Here is a 7100-nt window from a genome sequence, read left to right on the forward strand (position 1 = left end):
ATTTATCAGTCATATATATTTCTCCTTTTAGTTTTCAAAGGAAGTAAAGTTTATTGAAATTCCTCAATAAACTGTCTATAATTTTTGCTGCACCTTTAAATAGAGAGCTTATTAGTGGGGATATATAACCCAGTTATATATATATAACCCAGGATCCTGACATCCTCCCCCAGCTCTGCTCTTGCAATGATACGCCCTCTTCTGGCTGATTCAGGGATGGCGACCCCTGGGGTCTGAGGAGTTGAAACAGACAGTGAAAAAGCAGTGAAAAGGCAACTGATGGAATGGAAGTACGTATTTGCGAATCACACTTGGTATATATCATATACTTGGGGCTTCCCTGGTGGCTCAGCTGGTAAAGAACTCGCCCTGCCAATGCAGAAGACACAAGAGACGTGGGTTCGATCCCTGGGTCTGGAAGATCCTCTGAAGAAGGAAATGGCAACCTACTGCAGTATTCTTGCCTGGAAAATTCCATGGGAAGAGGAGCTTGGTGGGCTACAGTCCATGGGGTCACAAAGAGTTGGACTCGACTGAGCGTGCATGCCCATCATACTTCAGAAGAAAGTAGAACATACAAAGAACTTCTACAACTCAATAACCATAGCAACAACAACCACCTAATTTTAAAGTGGACAATGGATTTGACTAGACATTTCTCTGAAAAAGATATACAAATGACCAACGAGCATATGAAAAAATGCTCACCATCATTATTTACCAGGGAAATGTAAGTCAGAATCACAGTAAGATAATACCTTACACTCACGAGGATGGCTACTGCCAAAAAAAAAAACCCTAGAAAATAACAATTGTTGGCCAGGATATGGAAAAATAAGAACTCTTGTGCACTGCTGGTGGGAAAGTAAAATAGTGTAGCCACTGTGTAAAACAGTACGGTGGCTACACAAAAAATTAAAAATTGAATTACTATATGATCCAGCTAAGGGACTGAATGTTTGTTTCCCTCTAATTTTCATATGTTGAAATCCTAACCCCTGCTGTGATGGCATTTGGAGCCAGGGTCCCTGAAAAGTGAGGTGGTTAGGTCATGAAGGCAGAGCCCTTATGATCAGTTACTGCCCTTATAAAGAAGACCCCCACAGAGCTCCCTCACCCATTTCACCATGTGAAAATACAGCAAAAAGACTGCCATCTATGAACCAAAAACAGATCGCAGCAGACACCTAATTTGTCCTGATCTTGCACTTTCCAGCCTCCAGAACCCTGAGAAAGAAATTCCCCTTGTTTTTAAGCCACCCAGTATAAGGTGGCTATTATAACAGCCCAAACAAACTAAGACAAGCCAGCAATCCCATGTCTGGGAATATAGCCAAAAGAATCCAAGCGGGATCTTGAAGAGATATTTGCATCCTCATGTTCATAACAGCACTATTCATCAGAGCCAAGAAGTGGAAGCTACCCAAGTATCCATCAACAGGTGACTGGATAATTAAAGTGTATATATACGTACAGGGGAGTATTACTTAGCCTCAAAAAGAAGCAAACACTGGCACATGCTGCAACATAAAGGACGCTATGCTAAGTGACATAAACCAGTCACAAAAAGGCAAATGCACTTATGTGAGACATCTGCTGCTGCTGCTAAGTCGCTTCAGTCGTGTCCGACTCTGTGCGACCCCAGAGACGGCAGCCCACCAGGCTCCCCCGTCCCTGGGATACTCGAGGCAAGAACACTGGAGTGGGTTGTCATTTCCCTCTCCAATGTGAGACATCTAGAGAAGTCAAATTCATAGAAACAGAAAGTACAGTGATAGTTCCGAGGGGGCTAGGGAAGTTGTTTGACGGGCACAGAGTTTGAGTTTTGCAAGATTAAAAAGTTCTGGAGAGTGGTTGCACAACAGTGTGAATATACTTAGTGCTGTACACTTAGAAATGTTAAGATAATAAATCTTGTGTCTTTTTCCACAATTTTTAAAGAGAGACAAACCAGGTGCAAAATAATTCTAAAGAGTTTACTGAATAATGTCAACTAGTTGGAAAATAAAAACATGACTTTTGGTCCTGTAATTACTCTCTAACTAGTCCAAATTGGTCCATCCCTCTTTCACTTTTTTGCCATATTCTATAACTTTTCCAGTCACTTCAGATTTAAGACTGAGTCTGTAACTATCAGGACCTTATGGGGCCTGTTCTCCTGGTTAAATGCATCTAAGTACGTGATTCGCTGCAGCAGTTCAAAAATACTTTTTCTCAGGAACAGAGCAGGAGGAATCAGGCTCCCTGACTTCAGGCTATACTACAAAGCTTGATTACTGCAGTAATCAAAACAATATGGTATGGGCACAAAAACAAAACATAGACCAATGGAACAGGAGAGAAAGCTCAGAGATAAACCTATGCACCTATGGCCACCTGATCTATGACAAAGGAGGCGAGAACACACAATGAAGAAAGTACAGTCTCTTCAATAAGTGGTGCTGGGGAAACTGGACAACTACATGTAGAAGAATGAAAGTAGAACATTCCCTAACACCATACACAACAATAAATCCAAAATGGATTAAAGACCCAAAAGTAAGGGCAGATACTATAAAACTCATAGAGGAAAATATAGGTAGAACACTCTCGGACATAAATCACAGCAAGATCTTTTTCAATCCACTGCCTAATGATGAAAATAAAAACAAACAAATGGGGCCTAATTAAACTTAAAGCTTTTGTACAGCAAAGGAAACTATAAACAAGACAAAACTTGGACAACCCTTAGAATGAGAGAAAATATTTGCAAATGAAGCAACAGACAAGGAATTAATTTCCAATATACAAATAGCTCATGCAGCTCAATAACCAAAAAACACACAAACCAATTTTTAAAAAATGGGCAGAAGACCTTTCTAAATAGACATTTCTTCAAAGAAGACATACAGATGGCCAACAAATATGAAAAGATGTTCAACATCACTATCAGAGAAATGCAAATCAAAACTACAATGAGTTATCACCTCACACAGGTTAGAATGGCTATCATCAAAAATTCTACAAACAATAAATGTGGAGAAAAGGAAACCCTCCTACACTGTTGGTGGGAATACAAGTTGGTACAGCCACTATGGAGAACAATATGGAGGTTCCTCAAAAATCTTAAAATAGAGCTACCAACATAGACAGCATATTAAAAAACAAAGACATCACTTTGCCAACAAAGGTCCGTCTAGTCAAAGCTATGGTTTTTCCCAATAGTCACATATGGATGTAAGAGTTGGACCATAAAGAAGGCTAAGCACTGAAGAATAGATGCTTTCCAACTGTGGTCTTGGAGAAGACTCTTGAGAGTCCCTTGGATGGCAAGGAGATCAAACCAATCAATCCTAAAGGAAATCAACCCTGAATATTCATTGAAAGGATTGATGCTGAAGCTCTAATACTTTGGCCACTGATGCAAAGAGATTACTCATTGGAAAAGACAATGACGCTGGGAAAGATTGAGGGGAGGAGGAGGGGGTGGCAGAGGATGAGATGGTTGGACAGCAACACCAACTCAATGGACATGAGTTTGTGCAAACTCAGGGAGATAGTGAAGGACAGGGAAGCCTGGCTTGCTGCAGTTCATGGGGTTGCAAAGGGCCAGGCACAACTTAGTGACTGAGCAACAACAACAAATGGGACCCAGCAAACCCACTCCTGGGAAAAGCAAAACAAAATGTCCTAAGTTGAAAAGATAAATGCAGCCCAATCTCAAAACAGCACTATTTACAACAGCCAAGACATGGCAGAAAGATCTTTGATTTTGTTTCCACTCAAATTGTAAGGAACATTTAGACGTTTCTCTGCCGGGACTTCCAAGCCTCCAGAAATTATAGTCACTAAGTTTCAACTTTCAAAGTTTAAGTTGGGCAGCCAGGCCAGGGAACTTAGTTCCACATTAGTCATACTTAGAAACTCTAGTTTTTTAAAAAGTGTCATTCAGGCCCTCAGTTTCCCCACTGTTCTTTCACACAGTAGATATTACCAGAAACGGACAAAGCAGAACCAGATAAACCAGAGCTCAATGGCTTCCCAGGGCTACAGTTCCCTAGCACAAGAATGGAAGATTTCCTATTGTTTCAGACAGGGGTACAGACGGGTCTCAGCCCTAAGGGGATTTTTCCAAACACAACTCAGGCAGTGCCAGGTGGCCAAAGGACTCCTCATCCCAGAAGGGAAAATCCAAATACAGCGGGCACTCCACTCAAAACCAGGTGACCAAATCATACCTCTTTCCCCCTCAAAAGGAAAATCTCCAATCAATGCACCCCAGTACAGAAATACACTCCGGTGTCCTCACACTCGGGTTCTGCCACTTACCAGAGGTATCTCACAGATCAGACCAAACTAGACAGACACCAGAGTGCTGGTTCATCTTGGTCCTCATCCTCTTCCTCATATCCTTCAGGCAGACCAGCTTCGTCTTCATCATCTTCATCCCCACCGTCATCATCCTCTTTCTCTTAGTCCAGAGCTTCACCAAGATGGCGGCACCCTTTTTGCAGTGCATTTCACGGTGATTTGGTACCGCAGGCGGGTTAGGAGTTTTGCCCCCGGGACGTCGTGAGGCCTGCATGAACACTCAGGGGTGGATGGTGGTGCAGAAGGCTCGAAGTCTGTTCAAGGAGTTCTTCCCCGAGACTCGTACAAAGACAGAGCTCCCAGCGCTCTTTCATCGCGACCCGGTGGAAAACCTTCCCCAGGACCATCTATGGCAGCCTGGAGCCCAGGCCAACTCGTTTCACGGTGAACACCTCCTGGCACTGTTGGACCTCTTCTCTTCCAGCGAGCTGGCCACAGCGTGACGTCACTAGTGGGCGGCGCCTCGCGTCCCTGGGAGATCAGAATGGTGGTTCCCAGGAACACCAGGCGACGGTCGCAGAGTGCATGCCTTTGCCCAGGGCTCGAGGCCCTGGCGGTTCATCACCTGCAGCTCTTCACTAATAGGAGGACCTGGGGCAACTTCGTGGTTCTGGACACCTCACATGGTAGCAGCAGTATCTCCTGGTGGACTTCCTAGAGGCAGTAGGCGGCCCCTTACATGGGTAGAGGGGAGGGGTGGCAGGGGGCACGCTGCTGAGTTGGCTGGGCATTTGGACTGGGCTTAAGAGCCTAAAAGGCAATAGTCTGGCAAAGCTTTTATACCAGGTACTCCAGGCCTATGATTTCTTTTCCTTTTTCTTTTTTTGGAGAATAATTTCTTTACAATATTATGTTAGTTTCTACTGTACAAGGAAGTAAATTAACTATATGTATACATATATCAGGCTCAGACCATAAAGAACCTGCCTGCAATGCAGGGAGCCGGGTTTGATCCCTGGGTTGGGAAGACCCCCTGGAGAAGGGAATGGCTACCCACTCCAGTATTCTTGCCTGGAGAATTCCATGGACAGAGGAGACTGGTGGGCTACAGTTCATGAGGGTCACAAAGAGTTGGACACAACAGAATGACTCAAACTTATACATACATCCCCCGCTCTTGGACCTCCCTCACACCACCCCCACATCACACCCTTCCAGGTCATCACAGAGCACCGAGCTGAGCTCCCTGTGCTGTACAGCAGGCTCCCATTCGCTATCTGTTTCACACACGGCGGTGTATATGTATCAATGCCACTCCCCCAATGCCCCCAACCCTCTCCTTCCACCTCTGTCCACCTGTCCCTTCTCTATGTCTGCATCTCTATTCCTGCCCCGTGAATAGGTTCATCAGTACCATTTTTCTAGATTCCACATAGATGTTAATATATGATATTTGTTTCTCTCTGACTTACTTCACTCTGTATGACAGACTCTAGGTCCATCCATATCTCTATATATGGCTCATTTTTGTTCCTTTTGATGGCTGAGTAATATTCCATTGTATATATGTATCACATCTTCTTTATCCATTATTCTGTTGCTTCCCTGTCCTGACTATTGTATCTAGGCTTGTGATTTCTACTACCTGCTCCAGCCTTATGGACACTGGGTCTAACTAGGTGGATCTGATCAGCTGGGCAATATCATATCCGGATATGAGTTCATCCATAAGTTGACTGGAGAAGACATATTTGGAATCTATTCCTCTACTTACAACTGGAGCAAAACTGGGAAAGGCCACTGGCAATGCTGTTTAGCTAAACAGAGATAAGACATCACCATTTGAGTTGTATCAATTGTTCGCAGATAGCAAGATGATTTGATAGAAAAGTTCCTGAAACTCTTCATTTTTCTGCCCCTTCCAGAGATTGACCACATGCATAAATAATGCAGCTGCATGTCGAAGAGCCAGTAAAGTGGGGTCTTCAGAAATAACTTGCTGCAGAAGTAACAAAGCTTGTCCACCAACAAGAAGGGCTGGACTCTGCTAAAAGATGTACACAAGCCCTGTGCCATAGTAGCACAGATACACTAGAGGTCATGTCTGATTAAACTCTTTTATAATTTTTAAAAGAAATTTCATTTTCTGAGTTAGTTCTTGACCCTAGATTCTAGATACCTGCTGAAAAGCAAATGCCATTCCAGAGGCTCTTGGATAATAATAGAAGGCAGAATCAGTATAAATAAGAAACAAATCCTGGGAGTGTTTTAGTTGTTGGACAATGTATTCTTGAGAATGAACTTTGGTTACTTAAAATAGAAAAAGGAATTTCTACATTAAAAAATACCTTCAGCCATGATGAAAACTCCATATGGTGGTTCAAACAAACTTATGCACCACTCATTCTCAAGACACATGAACTTATTCTCTTGCTTTTGCAAATCATAGAAGAGGCAGAAGGACAGGGAAATCTGTCCCAGGAAAGCCCCAGAGGGTGCTGCTCAGTAACATGAGGACAAGAAGGGGCAGGATTTGTAGGCAGCACTGTTCAACTACATCAGACATGCACAAAGCAGGGTCCTGGATATGAGGTTGGAACATGCCCAGCCACTATGCCCAGGACTCTATTTCCTGTTGCCTTTGACTCAGTCTGCTTTGAGGAGGGACAGAGACAGCTGTGTGGCCTTTCTCAGGACCAGAGGGTTAGCACAGGTAGATCAAGTTGAAAGCACTTAAGTTTGCTCATGCCAGTGAAGACGCATCGGCCTTGAAAACAGGATCCACTTATGGTTTACCTTTTTCTTTGTCT

At 43.5% G+C, this 7100-nt stretch overlaps 1 pseudogene; it reads left to right on the forward strand.

The window, feature by feature from the left end:
* Positions 1–4580: 4580 nt before the first annotated feature.
* Positions 4581–6650, forward strand: LOC113900700 (annotated as a pseudogene).
* Positions 6651–7100: the final 450 nt, after the last annotated feature.

Source organism: Bos indicus x Bos taurus, chromosome 11 (assembly GCF_003369695.1).
Source record: "Bos indicus x Bos taurus breed Angus x Brahman F1 hybrid chromosome 11, Bos_hybrid_MaternalHap_v2.0, whole genome shotgun sequence".
In the NCBI taxonomy this organism is placed as follows: Eukaryota; Metazoa; Chordata; class Mammalia; order Artiodactyla; family Bovidae; genus Bos; species Bos indicus x Bos taurus.